Below are 19,970 nucleotides of genomic sequence, written 5' to 3'. Positions count from 1 at the left end.
AGTCACAAACATTTCCTTAAAGAATTCTGATTCTGAGGCAAGTGCTGATGTCATAATAAGAGTTCAGAGAGCTTTTCTTCCTCCTTTTTGCTTTTCTCCATAGTAAGCAATGACATCAACTTTCACAGGGGGAGAAAACCCACCTTGACTTTGGATCTTCAAAGGTAAGCATTAACAAGAACCCGCTTTTAGTTTTGCACTTAGATTGCACTTGGTTAACTCATTTTGAGTGCTGTTCTTGTCATCTCTGTCCTTTTCCTTTTTGAGGTGGGGTCTTTTATCTCACTGACTTTATAACAGTGCATTCCTGACAGTAATGGAAAACTGATATTGGTTATCCTAAGAGAAAGCCATAGATACCAAAACAACTTCATGTATTCAGCCTTTCGGGCATAAATATATAAAAAAAATTATTTCATCCGAAGGTCAGGATGTACACATTTGTAAATAATAATAATGGTCGAATCTGATCCACACTGAAACAACTTGTTCACACTTATTCCCATAGAACCGAAGCGGCAGCTAAACTGGCAATCCTGGGTCTGTTTACTCAGAAGTGAGTGCCCCTGGGTTCAACAAGAGTAACCCCTGGGATTTAATACTGCCAGCAATTTTTTTAATAGACCAGATGTTTGCTGGGGATTAACTGTGTATTGGGTGTGGTTGCTGGGCGTGCTTGGGAGTAATGTCTGGATATGAAAGAGTGCTAAGGAAGTACCGTAATTTTTGCTCTATAAGACTCACTTTTTACCTCCTAAAAAGTAAGGGGAAATGCGTGTGCGTCTTATGGAACGAATGCAGGCTGCGCAGCTATCCCAGAAGCCAGAACAGCAAGAGGGATTGCTGCTTTCACTGCGCAGCGATCCCTCTTGCTGTTCTGGCTTCTGAAATTCAGAATATTTTTTTTCTTGTTTTCCTCCTCCAAAAACTAGGTGCGTCTTGTGATCTGGTGCGTCTTATAGAGCGAAAAATACGGTATTTGCAATGGGTCAGTGCATCTGGCTGTTAACCAGAAGGTTGGTGGTTTGAGCCCACCCAGGGCAGGATTCCTGTACTGCATGGAATTGGACTAGATGATCCTCAGGTTCCCGTCCAACACTGCAATTCTATGATTCTATTTGGGGGATGTTATTGTATGGAGGAAGTGTGAGTGCAGCTTCTGCCTCAGGGCCCTTCTTTCAGCTTCCACCCAACATCACAAACTGCAGGTGATTGATGGTGGAGTTGCTATTTGACATGAAATAACCGCAGAAACCAGCCCACGAGAGAAATGTTTGTACTACGGTATATGTTTTGAACCAGTCACTCTGCTGTTGCAACTTATGGTGACTTTACTGGTTTCTCTTACATTTCACAGTAAGGATTGTGGTTTTATGGCTCTTTCTCTAAGCCATTACAGCCAAGCTCTATTCTTCTCTAGTTCTGTGAATTTCATACCTTATCTCTAACTGCAGATCAGTACAAGATGACTTCATCAGAAGGAAGCCAGAGGCTGTTATCACCAAGAATGATAACATTCACACAGTCTCTACTTCTTCTCTTGCTCCCTCACTTGGAGACAATTGCCGTGGGGTGGGGAGGCGGGGAAGCTGTCAATTTTGGTTTCTCTCATTTTCCCAGTTTTACGATCACTTCTTCACATTTCCACATCAGTCTCCACTTTTTTTAAAAAAAGGTTCTCATGAAAATTTATCCTAATGCACACTTTTTTTGTAAGCAATTTCCCACGATACAATGCATGTTGATGTTATTTTCTTTAACATATGCCTTTTGCGCTGTGGGTTAAACCACAGAGCCTAGGGCTTGCCGATAAGAAGGTCGGCAGCTCGAATCCCCGCGATGGGGTAAGCTCCCTTTGCTCGGTCCCAGCTCCTGCCCACCTAGCAGTTCGAAAGCACGTCAAAGTGCAAGCAGATAAATTCCTTCCGGCGGGAAGGTAAACGGCGTTTCCATGCGCTGCTTTGGTTTGCCAGAAGCGGCTTAGTCATACTGGCCACATGACCCAGAAGCTGTACGCCGGCTCCCTCGGCCAGTAAAGCGAGATGAGCGCCGCAACCCCAGAGTCGGCCACGACTGGACCTGACGGTCAGGGGTCCCTTTACCTTTACCCCAAAACACATTGCTTGGCAGGAGAACTGCATTGCCAAATTCAGAGGAGTGTGAATTTCAAAGGATGGCTGTGTCTTGGTTTATGTATTGTTTTGGAAAGTGTGAATTGGGTAAATCCACATTTAAATGCAAACTGAATCGAATTTCTACGCTACAGCCCTTTCAGGGGGGAGATGATTTGGGCCAGGGAATCCTGGCATGGTGCTGAAGGACAGAGCTGTGACTGTCACGTGACCTACCTTGCACTTCCTAAGCCAGTCTACCACCCATGGGTGTCCTGGAGGATACTATCCCCTCACATGCAACTGCCAGGCTGGGTATGAAAGTCTGTAGCTGCCTTCTGTGTATGAAATCAAGGTGTGTGTGCTATTTTGCTGTTTGCCTCAGGCAGCAAAGTGTTTTGGGCTGGCCCTGACCCCTCTGCTATTTGTAGTGAAATTAAACTGTGCCCTCCAGCTTGTGCCTATGGTAAAAGAAGTAGATGAGCCTTCCTTATTAATGCAGTAATTACCAGGAACAACAACCCACATTATAACAAACCAGAACATCAGTATGAATCGAGCCTGAATGATGCATGAAAATATCCTTAAATGTTTCTGGTCAGCAAACACCTGCATGGGGCTAAGAAAAAATTCATTTACCAAGAATACAAATATTTGTGGGGTGTTGTTGTTGTTTTGTTCCTTTTGCTTTTGCTCTGCCCTCAACAATGCATAATGCAAGCAAGCCACTAATTTGGAAGTTGAAATTATTGTTGCCACTCAATCTTTACTAAAAGCATTTTGTGAAATGTGAGGTCTGTAGAAAACAATTATGTGGTGTGCATACATGACTGCAAAAGAGGAAGCCAACTGTTTTCCTGGAAACAGAGAAAAGGACACTTGTTGACTGCTTTAACCTTGTTAGATTCAAGGTGAGTTATTGTAGTGTTTAACAATGCACGTTCAGAAGTACCACATTCTGCATTCAAATATACAACTTGCCCTAAAACGTTTGGCTTCTTTTGGCCTCTGTAATTTATTCTAAGTATTGGCCTACTCAACACATGCCAAATGTGTAGGATATGTTTCAGAAGTGTACATGGGGAAAGTGCAGTGTCTATTGGTAGAGTTAAGGGTAACATTAAGAAATTTCAAATAAGAAGAAGAACCTGCCCTATTCCATAGGTCTTTAATTGTTACAGCTCAGCTAGACCTCCATAACTGCTGGCTTCGACTGCTGTGGGGTATAAGTCCTACAGAGCAGCTAGACATCATTGAGAGAGGGAAGCAATGTCTTGATAAGACTATGGCTACACGCAGGAGGAGTGGGGGGGGGAGAATTGCATTAGTTTTACTGGTTATAATGCTGGCGCTTCTGTTCCAGTTTCTGATGTTCCTTCTGGTATTGTGGAACTGTGGCTTGTATATGCCCCAAATTTTGTCAATGCAAAATGCCTGTAGTTTTTGAGTTAACAGGGTTGAAACTGTTTGTTTTTAATGAAAGTAACCTGAATTAAACATTTGCTAGATTCCACTAGATTTTACATCATATGACATCCCAAGTAAAAATAAATAGGTAAGGAAACATTGTAAAGATTAAATAAAATGCTGCCTGAATGCAACCCATGGTACTGTATTAAACGTTTGAGAAATGGTGCAACTCTCTCCTCACAGAGGTCCTCTGGCCCCCTCAATGTGCAATTTTCATTGCATGTTGAAAATGTACCTATTTACCCTGGCCTATGATTCTTGTGGTGTATATTTTTTAGAGCCCACTCTATTCTTATTATTGTAATTTGCTTTAAACTGTTCTAGTGTTGTATTTTTAATTGTTGTGTGACCTGTCCTGGGTAATAAATAATCTACTACTTTTACTACTACCAGGCTCAGGTATTAAGTGATGCATAAATTGTTCATAAGGTGTTAAGTGATACATAAACCCACAACTTACTTGAGGGTTTGGTTCCTGGGAATCACGCAATCACGTAAGAAAAGTGAGCGTAAATTGTGGGCTTACTGTACGATAAAGAAAGCATTATGTAGCTGTCAGGACCAGCCTTAAATATTTTGTTGCCTCAAGTCAAGGACAAGATGGTGCCACCCCATTTGACGCACAAAAGCTGGCCAGACTGGCAGCTGAGACTTACTTCATCACAGGGGATGGAATAACATCATTCACCACAGGTGAGGGAAGCAGGTTTGCTTAGGAGGCCCAGGGTAGGCCTTGGGGTATGCACATTTCTATTTTTTCCGCAGCTTACGGCTGCTCCCTGCCCCACAACTTCTACCTGGGGCAGCTGCCTCACTCTGTGTAATGGTAGGGCCCAATCTGAGCAGCTGTCAAGTCATCTAACTGGATCACTTGATAGGAGACTGTTTGCTTTTTGGACCATTATCTGGTAGAAAAATGAAGTCGAATCTCTTAGGCTCAGCATACATCTGAAGCACATTAAAAGTGCATGGCTTTCCCCCAAAGAATCCTGGGAACTGTAGTTCACACCTCACAGAGCTAGTACCCTGAACAAACTATAGTTCCCATGATTCTTTGGAGGAAGCTTTAAATATACGGGTGTGTGCAGCCTCAGTTTGCAAGGGGGTGAAAAGAATGTTGTGCCAGAAAGTTCCAGGGCAGTTAGCCGGACAGTTGGGCCACAGACAAGGCGCAAGGAACAGAATGGAGAACTGGTGAGTTTCAGAAACACAAATATGGCAGTTCTGTAGTACTTTGACAGAAAACAAGGTTTGGCATTAGAATGCCGGTTAATTTGTCGTGTAAGTTGGTGTAAAGAGGCAACAGTGGCCAGTGGTTTAATATGCTTGTTTATATCATTTGAAAGTTTGGGCTAAGGCAGACTTTTAGAAAGTGTTCTAACACGGACATGCATATTCATAACTACCACATACAGTTCTTACTTGGGTCATGAGCTTTTCAAAGGAGAGGAGAGGAGCTAGGATTGTATAAAATTGCTTGAGTTTTCTGTGCATTTCATGAAATTCACAGGTGGGATCCATTATGTGTCTCAAAACCACACCAACTGTCCAGAAGGAATACAGTGGGGAGGAAATGACCCACTTCAGATGGCACTATGAGATGGGCAGGTGATGGGTGGAGGCAGGAATCAGTCTCTGAATGGTGCTTGCCTTACCTATGCGGGGAGGAAAGTTTGATTTCTGCTTCAGGCAGCAAAATGTATTGAGCCAGCACTGAGAAAGTCTGCCTACCAATAAAAAAATAATATGGGGTGATATATAATGATTAGAAATAAGAGAAATGCACTCTGCAGATGTTCAGAGGCACTATTAGCCCTTCACATATTTCAAGTACAGAGTAGTGGCATCTGTAAACTGGTTCCGAGATTAAACTCTGGTGAAACGTATCTTAAATTCCAATCAACGCTATGTCCCATCTTGTACAGCTGCGCAAAATCATAGCCCTTTTTCTTAGGAAAGCATAAGGCAAGGTTCCTTCCTTTGACTCTGCAGAAACAGAAGAACTCAAGAGAGAGAGGGAGAGGGAAAGAAGGCATTGTCAGCACTCTGCTGTATTCCATTCTTGGTGGGGTCAGCTGTCAAGCAGCTAGCTCATGAGTTTTCCTTGAAACGTACACCACTTTGTCAGCCTTCCCTGGACATTTCTGCTTGGAGCAAAATGGTTCCAAAATGCCACCTACCACAAACATATGCCTCGTCTTTCAATATATAGCCAGCATTGGCAGCTACACTCTACACAGCTATTTCCCAACTTCAGGCTCTGTTCCAAAACTGACAAGCTTTGTCAGGGACCCAAGTGTGAGGGTGTGTTAACTTTCTGCCCCCCCCCCTTTTCTTCGCAAACTAGGAGATAAGCAGAACAAAATGACCCTGACACTTTTGCACTATCGGGGCAAGATCCAAACAGCTTTGGTTTAAGGGCTCTAATGCGCTGTTTCAGCAAATCCAGTTCTTAATGTTGCACACTACCCCAGTCTCTGAGCGGTGCAGGATTCCGGGTGCTTACTCAGGGTTCGTGTTTCCTTTGGAAATGAGGCACAGAGGAGACTGTGGTGTCTTTATGCTATATGGTTTATTTACACATATATTCAATCTGTTCACAGCACTGGCACTCCAAAAGGGTCTTGCTTCTCCCATAGCCACAGCCTTGAATTCAAACATGGTTCTGCCTCTCTGTCTTCTCACAGCTTGCTGGTTTACTTTTGGCTCACATCACTACAACAATTTAACTCAAAACTCTGGCTTTTTCTGTTAAGGAAGGGGGCTCCACCCACCTGCCATCTCGCACCAAACTCCTTAATCCCTCATCACGTCACCAGGACACTATCTTGGGTATTCCAAGAATTAGAAGGCTTGAGTTGCTTTTAACATTTGCTAGATCCAGGGATTAGAGAGGTCTGGCATGCAGCTTAACGCCACCAAACTATTAACATTACTATATAGCTCAGATTCAGCCACACAAGTCAGAAAGGTCACCATAGATTTTTCTATATGCATGTCTGGCTTCTGATAGTGAACACTGAGTGCTAAGCAGAGGAAATTATTACCCAGGAATGCTTTTCCTGCTCTTTTACTATAGTGCAAAATGGAAAAAGCTTGTTTAATTGGAAGTAAAGTCCACTGACATCGATGCTGCTTACCTTCCACTTAGCAGAGTATGGGGTCAAAGTGATGGTTTGTTTGCAGTGGTATAAGTAAGACTAGTTTAAAGACAGGGTGGACTTTGGGGTTGCAGTCGTTTTTTGGAATTTCCCAGCTGAATACCCCTATCTCCACATCGTTGTAAAATCCTTCTTCCCATTTAAATGACTGTATGGTGTATTTGCCCTTCAGACTTGCTATATCAGGAAGTTGCTGAGTCAGCTGTCAGGCACTATGCTTTCAGTTTCAGTTCTGTATTTCCAAGCAGTGCTTTGCTGTATCTTCTGTCTCCCCAATCTTCTTTTTACTGAAGTCCTTGTTAGTTGCATAGTCTGTGTGGCCTCCTCTTACTGGCATGTTTTAGACCTTCTGGACTTCTATTACTAGTAAAAATGTTTACATTTGCCAGGGCAAATGGCTATACCTCATCCTATCCCGATAATTATTAAGCATTTTATTTTATCCTGGCCTTCAGCCAAAGAAGACTCCAAAGTGGCTGACAAATATTGGTGAGAAGAAAAACCTTGCCCTCAGGCTCACAATGCTCAGATATGACACAAAAGGAAAAGGACCAGAAGTGTGAGAAGGAAAAAAGCAAGCTCAGACACTAATTCTTAATTACAGAAATCTGGGGTGAACAGCAGGAACGCAATAAATTTTGAGAGGCACTAAAAGTGGCTGGTCTTTCAACAGAATTAAGAGAGAGGCTGTACAATCACTCTCCATAAGACTACTGAAAACGCTCTGTGAATGACAGATGATGGTGGTGGTCCATAAAACAAAATTCACCTCAGAGCATTGTCACTGGGGCGGCTATCTCCAATAATGCTGTGAGGATGTCTGTTCCTGCTATCCTGTTCCTTTCTAGCTGTTACCTTTCTATTTAGCTATATAACAGTAACCTATATACATCTGGAATATGATCAATGTCCAGGTGACATTCATATTGTGAAAAAGTTTAATTTATACCTATAACTATTACCAGCAATGTAATGATGGAGTTTGAGGTCTGATCTGTACAAGGTAACAAAGATCTGACTTCCACTACGCAAAGCACTAAGAATTCTAGATCCCTATTGCTGAGCAGGGCAAAAATTTGTGGGAAATGTGACCATTTTGCCACCCTTCCCACTGTTGGAAACATATTTCAGGCAAGCCTTATAAACCTGTTTCTCTTTCCTTACCTACTTGAAACCCAGCAAGACATCACAGGCCAAAGCTGCTCAGCTTGAGTTGCTCTTATGTTTGCAATGAAAGCTTTATATTTAATTGTCTGGTTGAATTTCTGTAAGATTTTTGTACATTTTTTATATGAAAGTAAAAAAGTGGAATGTCTAAATCAACCCGAGCTGAAAATCATAATGTCTTATGTGTCATTGTGAAAGGAAAATAAAGCGCTTCAGTAAATAAAAAACAACAATGAAACAGTTACCATCAATTAGAACCGAAAAGGCAGACACAATTCAGAAGAAAATTAGAACATCAAAGTCAGCCTTAACAAGGTTAATTAAGCTGCCTGAACAAAAATGTGTATTTATGTTTTTAAAACTGTTGTAAATCTCTTGGAGACCTTTGGGTAATAAGCAAATTAGAAGTCTAATAACTAAATAAAAAGATGACCTGAAATACAATAAAACAAAGACAAGAATAGCATCTAAAGCAATACATAAAGAGCAGGGGAAAAAACCAAACACACAGTTCAAGCTCAGTTTAAATGCCTGGGAGAATAAAAAGAATGTTTTTGGCTGGCACACCAAAGATAAGCTTCCTTGTGGAGAGAATTTCACAATTGGAGCACCACCACTGAGAAGTCCCTTTCCCTAATTGCCATCTACCATATCTAGACCAAGAACTAGATTTGTTCCTTTCTTTTCTTTTTGCATTTTGAGGCACAACGTTCTCGAATGTGCAAGAGCTGGTCTTCTATTACATTATTTTTGTGTCCAGTAAACAGAGCAATCTCTCTTTAGATGAGTACCCATAGTTCCTGGATCTATTACAGATTAATCCTGAAATGCGGATGCACCCAAATGCCATGGTGAAAGCAGCTCTAAGACTAAAATAATATTTGTAACTTTGCAATTATTTTTCCCTTCGCCGCTTCTGCCCCATTTTCCAGTGTATTCGGGATTAATGTTATCTTCAGTTCTGCAGCTGCTTGTGAAATGGAACCCTACAGGTGCACTATCAAAATTATTACAATATAGTAAACTAACTCCATTTATTAGCTTCACAAGCACTGTTATGTGGAATGTGTGGATAAGCCGTACCAAATTCCATGTAGGCATTTGACAAGAAGAGCTTTGGACAGTAACCTGTACCTGTACAGAATTTGTAGAGTGCTGTGTGAGGAAACCAACAAGACATAACATTTATGGAGTATTTTACTGATCCACCGTGTCACACCCTACATGGAAAGCTAGCAAGAAAGCAAGCCTGGCTAGTAATATAAAGACTTTCAGGCTCCAACTGTCTATCCACTTCCCTGGGAGTAAGTTCCCATTGAACATCACAGAATTTATTTCTGAGTAGATGTCTGCAAGATTGTACATTGTCTTACATGTACTTTCCTTCTAAAGGTGGCTTCCCACATTTCTGTTGATTGGGTGGGGACCACATTGTTAGATAACTCTTCTCATGGGGCTCTTTTAGACTAGCAGACAGCTGGGAAGGCCTTTGAGTGCTGGAGAAAGAAAAATGCACTCACCACCCAAGGCTAGCTCACAGGAATAAAGTAAACTCAACCTTGCACCTACCAAAATTCTGAAGAAATCTGAATGTGTCCTGAGAATGAAGAAGAAAAAGAGAAGCTGCTCCCCCCGCCCCAAAGAAGAAATCATTTGAGAAATTGAATAGCAGGTTTTGGCACAGCATTGCTTAAAATCCCCCAGAATGCCCTGGAAAGCTTGAGACACCATTTCCTGTGGGAAATAGACGGAAATTGAAATGATGGCCCTCTGTGCTGAGTAGGGCTGATGAGACTTGCAGTGCAAAACATCTGGAGAGGACCAATGTGGGGGTGCCAATCTTAGACTAACAGAACTGAGTTTGGTAAAATATATCTATTTCCAGTGCTTTTTTTCTAAAAAAAAAAAAAAAATGTTTAGAGGCACTCTCATCTTCCTACTTATATTGAAATACTGCCCTTCAGTGAGGCCAAACTTAGATTCACAAAATGTTTAGGGGTATGCGTCCCCCCCAGAAAAAAAGGACTGTCTATTTCTTGCTTTTCAATATGCTGAAGACGTAAGTGGCTGGAGGGCTGTTCATAGAAGGCTGCTGCAATGTGACAGTGGAGGCTGGTCCATTAGGGACTCTGACTGTCATAGGCTCTGGCCTCACCTGCACCGGATCGCTCTGTCTTCTAACCTACCAGTCCCAAAGGACACCAGTCACCGCTGGACAATGGGCAGTGCACTTTCTGACTGAGAGCTATGCTACCTTGTATGTTGTTCCCAGGTTGATTGCTGGCGAGGCCTGCAGCTGTTGTGGGAGCTTTGAAAGGCTGTAAAGGAAGAGCAAGCAAGCAAGCAAAAGGTGGAGATGCAGAACTCTTCCTCCAGCATTGTACAAATCTCTCTGGAGGCATGTGGCTGAGACCTGACAGCTCTGCAGATGTGTAGAGCTACGTGAAAAATGATGCTAATTAAAAACAGAAGGCAGAGCAAAGGGTCAGTGGCACCGTGAAGGCATTAGTAATCAAGAAGGGAGTGCATTTGCCTTCAGTGGTGTTCAAAGCCCCTTACAGGTGGCGTTGCGGGAGAGCGCTTCACTGTTTTAGTCGTAAAAGTTCCCTTCTCTTGATTTTTTGGGAGGCCATTTTAAAAGCATCATGCCCTATCTTTCGCACCATCGCTTCAGCTTATACATAGAATATTCTGGTTGCCGCTTTCATAGGTGCAGCATAAAGTTTACAGCATGAGGCCAGATGTTATAATTTCCCTGTGCAGAAAAGCACTTTCCTCAGCACCTGGGAACATCATGAATAAATTGTCAGACGTAACAGTCATAGATTCAGGGTGCGTCTTTTATCAGTGTGCATACATGCAGGTTTTATGTGGTAAAAAGGTTGGGGGGAGCCCATTGTGTTCATGTATCTTCCATCATGAAGGTACTAGCAGTTTTTCATGTAGGAAAATAGCAGTGTCCATTACTAATACTGTAGTGATATTATTTCTGTGTAAGGTAGCACAGCAGACAGCAGTAAACAGACAAAAAGACCAGCACAACTTCTTGCCAGACTGTAAAGACTCTGCGTATTATAAACAATGATGCACAAGCTTTATAAAGTAAAAGTTCAGTGGTACCTTGGGTTAAGAACTTAATTTGTTCTGGAGGTCCGTTCTTAACCTGAATCTGTTCTTAACCTGAGGTACCACTTTAGCTAATGGGGCCTCCCGCTGCCCTGCCACCGCCTGATTTCTGTTCTCATCCTGAAGCAAAGTTCTTAACCCGAGGTACTATTTCTGGGTTAGCGGAGTCTGTAACCTAAAGCGTCTGTAACCTGAAGCGCCTGTAACCCAAGGTACCACTGTAGTGTTACCTGACACCCATGATATAGACTACTGGATAGCATTATAAAACTTGTATTGTCACATCTGACGCAATGGGAAGTGCTCTGATTGAAGAGATTGGCTGTGGCAGGTCTTCTGTGGGTGTGGTGTGGGGAAATTGGGTGGTACTTTGACCCTGCTTGCGCTTTTTTGGTGGGTAGGGGGGCAAGAAGCAGAGGGAAATGGCACTGGCTCAAGTAATTTTGCCGCCTGAGGCAAAGGGTACCAGCTGTTGCACCAAGCTGATCAGACCAGCAGATGATAATTTCAGGTATTTATATACCACACACTATTCAGAATATCCAAGTGGCGTACATAAAATGTTAAAAACAATGCAAATAATAAGAACAAATAAAATTTATCATGGAAACAGAAAACTACCTTAAAATTCCTGCTGGAATAAGAAATTATTTGTTAATACTTTGGCAATGGGACTGCATCCGAGTGCAATAGGCTGGCTAAGTGATTGCAGGGAAGGTTTCATGGAACATACAATTTTGTCCTCTGATAGATGGAAACATTCACTGCCCATTGCCATGCACAGCAGCATCTGCCACCTAACTACCAAATGATAGGGCCAACCCTGGGGAAACATCCACAGAAAATGGATATATTTTTGAAATTTACCCAGCATGTTTTGAGTGTATTGCTCTTCATCAGGCTTATTTTACTTTTGTTACTCTTTTAATGAAATTCGCAGTTCTGTGAAGTTTGTAATGGAGTTCTACTGGAAAGAAATGTTTACAAAATGCATGTACTTGGTGGAATGTGTGCCCAAAACAGCATATACTGGTGAAAATAACATAAGAATGCATATTATTAATGGACATTCCTTGCAAAAAAAAAAAAAAAAATGTGTACATTAGTAAAAACAGCATACCAAAAAAAAGTGTTTATCAGGAGAAATTTGAACTAAAATGCTGACAAATTTTCTTGAAGGTTCTTTTTTTTCTTGACCAGAAATTGCTGCAGCCATGTAGAGAACTAAATTTAATATGGGAAAATTAGAAACGGGGAGAACATGAAACTGGCAGAATCGACCCCCTGTATGTGTGACTTGGGTTTTCAGTTATGTCAGTGATGAAGAACCCCATCTTCACACAAAATTGGCCATGCTGATGGGAGTTGGAGTCCGACAGTATCTGGAGGACCATAAGTTCCCCCATCCCTGAGGTATGTGAAGATTTAATGAGCTCAGGCACTCTTGCTATCACAATTCACATATTTTCTGATTCGCTCTGGAAATTCCCTTTACCAACTCCCAACACTGCTGTTCCATTATTAATGAAAAGAAATGTTTATGAATGAATGTAACAACTCCATTGTTCAATTACTGCCCTCAGTAACCAGCCAAATATGTGACCCCTTTTTTGTTAAATTGTTAATTATATAGTTTTGTTAGCAATATCGGTGGTTCTTTTCTGGGCAAAGAGCTCTCTGAAGCAGTCTCCAAGCTGTCAAGCTGGTTACTATTTCTTAAGTAAATCTAGGACCAATTCTGAAATACTAATAAGCCTTTTTAATGAAGTCTCGATGTTCAGAATATGTGGATTATATAGCAGGCTCACCAAATTGGCTGGGGAGCAAAATGGATAATTCATTTAGTGTTCTTCTTGGGCACAGCCCATTGAACTAAATAGGACTTCTGCAGACATCTGATGTGGATTGTGCTTTATTTTCTACAAGAAAACAAGAGCATAAATCCATCAGATTAAAAAAAAACATTAAACACATCCTTATTTACAGTAATGTGTCAAATTGTTTTATATTCATTTATATTTATTTATTTTATTAGATTTAATATCTGTTTTCTATTATAAGGTCCCAGGTTGGGTTGCAACAGTAAAATATACAATCATAAAACAAATAAAACAGTTACATAGTACATTAACAGTGCAATCCTATTCCTGTTTACTCAAAGATAGGTTCCACTGTGTTCAGTGAGGCTTTCTAATAAGTGTGTTTCCGGAGGTCCGTTCTTAACCTGTAACTGTTCTTAACCTGAAGCACCACTTTAGCTAATGGGGCCTCCTGCTGCCGCCGCGCCGCCAGAGCACAATTTCTGTTCTCATCCTGAAGCAAAGTTCTTAACCCGAGGTAATATTTCTGGGTTAGCGGAGTCTGTAACCTGAAGTGTATGTAACCTGAAGCGTATGTAACCCAAGGTACCACTGTAATGTATTTGCTGTTTCTTTAAGAAACAGTTGTGGGTCGTACCTATGGGACCGCCTCTCCTGGTATGTCCCATGAAGGACCTTACATTCTTCAAATAAAAACATCTTGGAGATCTCAGGCCACAGGGAGGTTAGGCTGGCCTCAACCAGAGCCAGGGCTTTTTCGGTCGTGGCCCCGATCTGGTGGAATGCTCTGTCACAAGAGACTAGGGCCCTGCGAGACGACATCTTTCCGCAGGGCCTGCAAGACAGAGCTGTTCCACCAGGCCTTTGGCCAAGGCACAGTCTGACCCCCTTTCTCCTTCTGTAATCCTCATATAACTCTAGCCCAATGGTTGCCATTAATTTGATTCTGAACAGATTTTAGAATGTATTTCAATTAATTGACTGTGATTTTATGTAAACTGTGCTATTTTTACTGTTGTTTGCCGCTCTGAGCCCGGCTTTGGCTGGGGAGAGCGGGATATAAATAACATTATTATTATTATTATTATTATTATTATTATTTACACCATGCATGTAAATCTCTGTGATGCCACTTTAAGCAGCTGTGGCTTCCCCCAAAGAATTCTGGTAGCTGTAGTTTGTTAAGGGTGCTGAGAGTTGTTAGGAGAACCCTGTTGCCCTTCCAGAGCTATAGTTTCCAGAATGCTTTAACAGGAAACTAGGAATTGTAGCTCTGTAAGGGGAACAGGGGTCTCTTAACCACTGTCAAACCCCTTAATAAACTACAGCTCCCAGAATTCTTTGTGGGAAGTTGTGGCTGTTTAAAATGGTATCATGATGCTTTAAATGCATGGTGTAAATTTGGCCTTGCTCTCTGTTACTTCAGAGAGCAGGATTATAACCAACGGGCAGAAAGTGCAGGGAAGCAGGTTTTGGCTAAAGATAAAAGAAACTTATTAATGGCAAGAGCAGTTCAGCTACCTTGGCAAGTCATGGTCTCTTGTTCACAGGAGGTTTTTAAGCAGAGGCTGGGTGCCCTTTCAGGGGGTCACTTTAGTTGCAAGACTCCTGCACTGAGTAGGGTATTGGGCTAGACTGCGTCTGTGGATCTCTTCCACATATAAATTTCTGTGAGTCTTAATGCCATGTGTGTGTGATCGCATCAAAAATGAAACAAAAGGACATGTACAGTAGTACCTTGGGTTAAGAACTTAATTCATTCTAGAGGTCCATTCTTAACCTGAAACTGTTCTTAACCTGAGGTACCACTTTAGCTAATGGGGCCTCCTGCTGCCACTGAGCCACCAGAGCACAATTTCTGTTCTCATCCTGAAGCAAAGTTCTTAACCCGAGGTACTATTTCTTGGTTAGTGGAGTCTGTAACCTGAAGCATCTGCAACCCGAGGTACCACTGTAGATAAATCTGGAAATAAAAAATGAACAAGATAGAATTCGTAATGCATTGGCCTTGCAATGGGCCCCGGATCCAGAAATACAAGTCAGATTAAAATAATTCAGATGAAAGACCTTTCTCAGGGAACATCTCCCTGCAGAAGAAGTTGCATGCTCTCTCCCCATGCTCTTCTGGAAAAGCAAGGCTGCGCGGATTCCGCTATGAATACATTAAACTTAGCAGGAACACTTGGAGCAATGTCGACTGTTAGTAATAATGAATGAACAATGAGATTGGAGGGAGAATAAATTGAAATCAACCCACTGGAATGTTTTGTTTAGCCATGCACAAAAATGATACTGAAACTGCACACAGAGTAGCTTTTCACACTCCACGCAGAACGCTAAGGGGAGAGACGGCCTCAGCAAGCTCAGGACCAGGTGACCCGGGAGGCTGTCCCTGTAGGTCATTGGGATGTGTGGGAGAGTTTCTCCTAAAGGTCCCCAAGACAGCAGAGTTACTGTGATCAGGTAACTCAGATCAGGGCTTTTAGTGTGGCTGTCCCTGTTGTGTGGAATAGCGTTGCTGTCAAAATACAACAGGCGCCCACTATCTGAACTTTATGGAAACAATCGAAGACAATTGTGCTGCGACAAGCTTTCCCAGCTGAATGAATAGGTCACTGTTGTGGGTGTCTCCTTTAAAAAAAATTTCAATTGCTTTTACTTGCTATTTTCTGCCCCACTTTAAACTAGGTTCCTTTAGCTGTTTTTATTATATTATGTACTTCACCTTGAGATGAGGATGGCGAGAGCTCCTGGGATAATCTCAGGGTTGTGGGTTCGAGCCCCACATTGGGCAAAAGATTCCTGCATTGCAGGGGGCTGGACTAGATGAACTTTGTGGGCCCTTCCAAATCTGCAGTTCTGTGATGATATAACCAAAAATGGTTGTTTAATAAGAGCAGCCCTGCTGGATTAGACCAAGGACTCATCTAGTCCAAGAACCTGCTCCCCACAGAGGCCAACCATGTGCCCCATGGAAAACTAATGAACAGGGCTTGACGGCAAGTTAGTGACTTTTCCTGCTGTTGTTCCTCATACAGGCTGATTGGGGCTGCAGTCCAAATCATTTGAGGGGCACCAGGTTGGCAAAGGCTGTTTAGAGCATTTAACATCTATTCTTGGAGGTTCCATGTAGCCATCATAGCTACTGATGGGCATATCCTTTGTGAATTAGTCTAGTCTCCCTTCGATGCCATCTAAGCTAGTGGCCTTCAGCACCTCAACTTTTAGCAGCAGATTGTGCATCTTGCAAATTTATTTTAAACATTTTGTCTTACCTGAATCTGCTAGCCAATTTTGAGTGCTATGCATCGTTTTATAAACCTACTATATATCCCTCTATCCTGTTCCCAGAGCTCTTTTTTCCCCCTTTTTCTTTTGTAAACTAAAATGTTCCAAATGTTTCAGCCATTCTTGGTTTGGAACAGTGTCCCAACCTGAACTGGCTATTCATTTCCGTAGCTTTTTCCCTGCACCTTTCCCAAAGCTATGTTTTTGGGATGGGATAAGCAGAAATGTACACAGCACTTACAAATGTTGCTGCACTATGTATTTATATAAGCACGTTGTAATATAAGTATTGCTATTTTCTGTCCCTTTCCTAATAGTCCCCAGCATTCCTTTTGTATAACACATTAGAATTTGTATTTTTGATGGATTCATATGCTGTAGGTTGTAATGTGTATTTGTAATTGAAGTTACAGAACAAGGCCCCCAGTGATTTTTCACACAAGACATCTGCTTTGCTGTGCTCTTTGGATGAGCCCAGGTAGTTAGTTATCCAAGTCCCCAAAGCCACTGTTTCCCTTTGGTCATTGTCAGATACCCATCCAACCCCCAAATGCCAGTCCTTTCAATTGGCTGTAATTTACCGTGAAGTTAGAAAAAAGGTGACAAGTTAGCTTGGGTCCCTGTCCTGTAGATGCTCTTCCTTGGATCCACCATTTTGTTCCTCCTCTTGACTGACCACTTTCGTTTTACTCCCTTGGCGTGGCCATTTTGTGTGTAGCACCTGATGGAAAGGTGAGGTATAAATGCTGCTCCCCCTTGCACCTTGGCTGTTTTATTTGATGCTGTTTACACTTTATAGTGCATATTCTATGGTCATGCATATTTTATTAAAAACAGCCCTGATGATTTCTACTGAAGAACAGAACTTTGTTAGTTCTGGATCAAACTTCTTTAAATATAAACTGCAAAAATTCTCAAGGAAATGGTGCGTCTGTAGACTCATTTGCAAATATTCTAGAGTTCTGTGTCTGAAATGTAGTTTCAGGGGCAGCGTGTCACTGAATGTTAGTAGTTGTGTGCTAAGAGCAAGGTAGGACAGCATCTCCAGAAACGGCTGGGGATGTCTGAAACCTGGAGAGCCTCTGCCAGTCAGTGTAGACAATATTGAACTAGGTGGACCAGTGTTTTACCACTGCCAGCCAGTGCAGACAATAAATACTGAGCTAGATGAGCCAACTCGGTTTAAAGGCAGCTTCTTATGAGGAATATTGCATTTAGCTGGGAACTGTGTTTTTGACCACTACGCTTACTACATGACCCAGTAGGTTTTTTGTTGTTGTTTGGGGCGAGGAACCCACAGCACTCCAGATATTGTTGGAACTCCAATTCCCATCAGCCCGAGCAGCACTGCCAATGGTCAGGGATGCTGGGAGCTGTAGTCCAACAGTATCTGGTAGCCCGTACGTTCCCCGCCCTTAAAGTGCAAGTGTGGCGACTTCAGACGTGCAACCAGTAATGGGGAGGGCGCGTGGCCATTATTCCGTTAATTTCCACGCGGCCGGGCAGGTCAGCTGAGCTCGGTCCCGAGCTTCGAGGGCCAAATCTGTGTTCCCATTCCTCCAGCGCCAGTTCCAAACGTAGCTTCTGTTCAAAAACCGAAGTACCCCCCGACGGTTGCGTGAACGTGGGGTGTCTTGAAAAAAAAAAACCCCACACGCAACCCAGGGCAGTGGAGAATTTCACCCAGAGGCGTGTAAGAGTCTCTCGCCAGGGGACTCAATCCGCTTCCCTCTTGGGAACCGCTGCGAAAGAAAGCGGGAGCCTCAAGCAGCCTAAGGAAGCCTGGCGAGAGGCGGGCTGCACGCGGAGCGCCTGAGAGGCCAAACGGCGGCGGCGCGGGTCGCCTCTTGTCGTCCTTTCCCGCTCCGGCCGGGCGCGTTGTCGCCGCCGAGCTGCTGCGTGGCTTTGGCGCCTTCTTCCCACCCACCTCCCCAGCCTCCCTCTCCCAGCGGGGCAAACCATTGCAGCGCGCCGAGGAGGTGAGGCACCTGTCAGGCGCTCTTGGCCAGGAGAGGCCGAGGGCCGCCCGTGCTGGCCGGCGTGCTCCCTCCCTAGGGCCGCCCGGGACCCGCCTGCCTGCCTGGGCGTCCCCTGGAGGCCGAGCGGGCGGCGGGAAGCCCGGCTGGTGGTGGAGCCGAGCGCGGGAACCTTCCTCCCCCCGCCCACCCCGCGCAGCGTCTCAGGCGCCACCGCCGCCTGCAATGGCGTGCAAGAGCCGAGTCGGAGGAGCTTGCTGCTGCCGGGCAAGCTGCGGGCGGCGGCGGCGGCAGCAGCAGCAGTGCCGGGAGGTGGCGGGCCGGTGGACAGCACGGCGGCAGTAGTAGCCGGAGCAGCAGGAAGAGAAGCGGAGGGGGATCGAGAGGCGGCGGGGCTTTTGCAACTCCGACTCTCCCGGGTAAGGTGCCGCGGTGAGCCCCCCCCCCTTTGCAAAACAAAACCTGCCTGTGTGGGGCTCGCTGTGGCTTGACTCCTGCGGCCGGGAGCAGCTTTTGTTTCGCGAGCACCGAAAGTGGGCAGGCTGGCTGGTTCGCTTGCAAGGCTCGTGAGCGCCGTCTTGCTCCCTGCATTCTTACACAGCCGCCGCTCCTGTTGCAAGGTGCTTCCCGGCTCCCGCGTTTCCTGCTGGGCAGCTTAGCAGCGGGGCTTTTTTTTTTTTTCTTTTTCTTCCCCGGCGGGGACAGAGTTGTGCCTTTTGCGGCACTTTCCTATAGGGAGCGTGAAGGACGTCGCGCTGGGCTGGAGAGAGAAAGGAAACGAAGGAAAGAAGGGGATTTATCGCCAGACTTACTAGCTGGCAATATACCACCCCTCCCCGGGTGGATTTCTTGCACGAGCGACGCCGAAACAGCGAAGCGTGGAGGTTGGGGGAAGGTTCTGCGCCTTGAGATTGATTAGACTCTCACCTTCGCTATTATTTGCAAGTGTCCCTTCCACGCCCCCCCCTCAATTAATTGCATGCTTGGGGACCAGAGAGAGAGAGAGGCAGGCGATTTGGAGGCAGGGATGTGGTTCTCTTCCAAGGAAGGGATTGGGGGGCATTAACGGCCACATCACAACGTTGCTTAGGAGCAAATAACCGCTTAGTTGTCAAGGCTGGAGAACAGACGCAATATGGGCGCGAGTCTTGTAATCTGTCTCGCAGCGCCGGCAGCGCGTTGACTCGGGCAGGCGGGAGGATGCGGGGGGCGGGAGGCGGAGGCCGGTCGGGGCCGGAGCGAGCCCAGCCAGGTCCACATGTGTGCGTTGCCCGGGTCGGTCGCTTCGGGAGGCTTGCAGCTGCGGTGAAGTTGTAGCGGCGGAGGAGGCGGAAACAGAAGGGCGCTAATGAGAGATTTTGCTCTATTATTAGTCATGTGCTGCTCTTCTGTATTTCTTTAAGGCTGCTTGCTCAGGCTGGAAGCAAAGCCCATTTCCTCCTCCTCCTCTATTAAACGACGCCAAGGGACTCTGCCAGCCCCCGTATTCCTCCTTGCGGGAGGGCACGACGCTCGGGATTCATATAAAATGCCACTTGCCGTACAGATTTTACCGAGATCCAGACTGGGAAATGGACAGATTTAGCCTGCATTGAGGTTTCCTCTTCCCCCTTTCACTGCACCTTTCATGGTTCTTTGTCATGCTGAATACACCCCGAGGGGAACAGGCAAGTCTTTACCATACCAAATTATTTGCTTCCTGCAAGTTCTAAATTTCTGTGCATGTGATTTCTCTGTCCCTTATTTCTCTCTCTTCCCTCCACCCCTACAATCTCAGAGCGAGTTTATTAATTTGTTCATTTGGTGGTGTTTTGAAAATGAAGGCAGCAAAGTGTTGCTGTTTCAGAGGAA

General features: G+C 44.3%; 1 protein-coding gene across 20 annotated transcripts in view; it reads left to right on the top strand.

Moving 5' to 3' along the window:
• Nucleotides 1-51: 51 nt before the first annotated feature.
• Nucleotides 52-19,970, top strand: part of PPP1R9A (protein phosphatase 1 regulatory subunit 9A) — a 135,976-nt gene continuing 116,057 nt past the window's right edge. For 8 of the 20 annotated variants that reach the window (XM_083405325.1, XM_083405323.1, XM_083405336.1 and 5 more), the window contains exon 1: nt 52-164. The gene's annotated coding sequence lies outside the window, so the exon portion shown is untranslated. Of the gene's footprint in view, nt 165-4,695; nt 4,776-17,811; nt 18,539-18,833; nt 19,065-19,250; nt 19,787-19,970 lie in introns of those variants that run through there. The other 12 variants (XM_083405326.1, XM_083405318.1, XM_083405334.1 and 9 more) reach the window with 5 other exon arrangements.

Source organism: Podarcis tiliguerta (genome assembly GCF_965153285.1).
Source record: "Podarcis tiliguerta genome assembly, chromosome: 12".
In the NCBI taxonomy this organism is placed as follows: Eukaryota; Metazoa; Chordata; class Lepidosauria; order Squamata; family Lacertidae; genus Podarcis; species Podarcis tiliguerta.
Note: the sequence above shows the minus strand (reverse complement) of the source record. Positions and strands in the feature narration are given on the sequence as shown.